The following is a 1360-nucleotide window of genomic DNA, read 5'->3' as shown; positions in this document are numbered from 1 at the left end:
ATGCTGTGGACCTCGGCTTCCCAGGTCATAGTGACGTTAGGATTTCAAATTCAAGTCAGAGATGAAAGAAACATCTGGACTCCGTCCTCAGGCCCACGCAGTATTCTGAACTGAGGCTAGAACCAGAGACCATTCTAATGAAAGGCCTCCACAGGTGGGCTCTCACAGGTGGGCTCCGACTTAGTTTCCTGTATATTCATTCATGAAATCGCTCTGCGGGTCAACATGCAGAACAACGCCATTTAATAAAAGTGACAATGAGGTGAGGAAAGGGACGCCAGAAGGCATGTGAATGTGGAGAGAGAAGAGCCAGGCTGGAAAAAGGGAGAATCCCTCCCTGCGCTCCTTGCTGCCAGGGTGGTCTGAGGGACTAGTTTCCACCTGAGATCCCAAGTCCAGAACAAAAGTGGCAGGTCCAAAGCTCGGGATGAGGGAAGGGGGTCCTCGGCACCCGCGCGTGGGGGTGCCAAACGATGGGGGCTATTGCGCTCGCTGGCGGGGGGGCACCTCTCCAGGCTCCATCCCGGCCCGACCCGGTGGGGTCAAGGGTGCGGCGTGTCGTCCGGGGTGGTCCCGCTGCCCGGGGGTCGCGGGAGCCTGGGTCCCGACACCCCCGCGAACTCGCGGGCCGCGCGTTCTGCTCCAGTGAGGGCGTGGCGCGGGGTCACTTTACCTGCTCGCAGAGGGTCGTCCAGAGAAGCCATGGGGTGGGGCGGGGCAGCGGGCCACGGGAGCGGGACAGCCCGGCCTCAGGGGCTGGGCTGGAGCGCGGGAGTGCAGGGGCGGCGAGGAAGGGGGTCCTGAGTCCTGACTGGCGGCAGCACAGCACCGCGGAGCTGCGCGCCCCTCCTCTGCCAGCCCCTCCACCTCCTCTCAGAGTCTCCACCACGTCCTCCGCGAGCTCACTTCCCGCTTTGGCAATTAGCAAAGCCCCTTCTCCGGCCTCCCCCGCACCCGCCCCCCTCCCCCTCCGCCCTGAGGCGCGGGCCCGGGGCACGGGTGCCGGCAAAGCCCCGGGGCCTGCGAGCGTGGCCAGCGCCAGCGCTGGGCAACCTCCTAGCCTGGCTCCCCGAGCGGGTGTCCGAGTGCTGCCTGGCTGCGAAAAGATCATCAGCCCTAAACCCGGCTGCACTCTCGGGTCATTTCTCTGGCTTCCTGATTGTGCCCAAAGCCAGGAACCAGATTCCCCACCACAGGCCTGGGCTGAGATGCCTGCCAGCGATCTCTTTGAGCAGTCTCCTAGTCTCCAGGCAGGGTCTGCCATTGCATGATGGCACGCGCAAATCACTTCGACCCGGATGTTTGGGTTTTTTGTTTGTTTTTTGGTTATTGGTTATTACATGACCTCAATGGTAGGTGC

This window comes from Mustela putorius, unplaced genomic scaffold (assembly GCF_011764305.1).
Source record: "Mustela putorius furo isolate JIRA1106 unplaced genomic scaffold, ASM1176430v1.1 tig00003844_pilon_pilon_pilon, whole genome shotgun sequence".
In the NCBI taxonomy this organism is placed as follows: domain Eukaryota; kingdom Metazoa; phylum Chordata; class Mammalia; order Carnivora; family Mustelidae; genus Mustela; species Mustela putorius.
The sequence above is the reverse complement of the archived record's forward strand: the minus strand, read 5'-3'. Positions refer to the sequence as shown.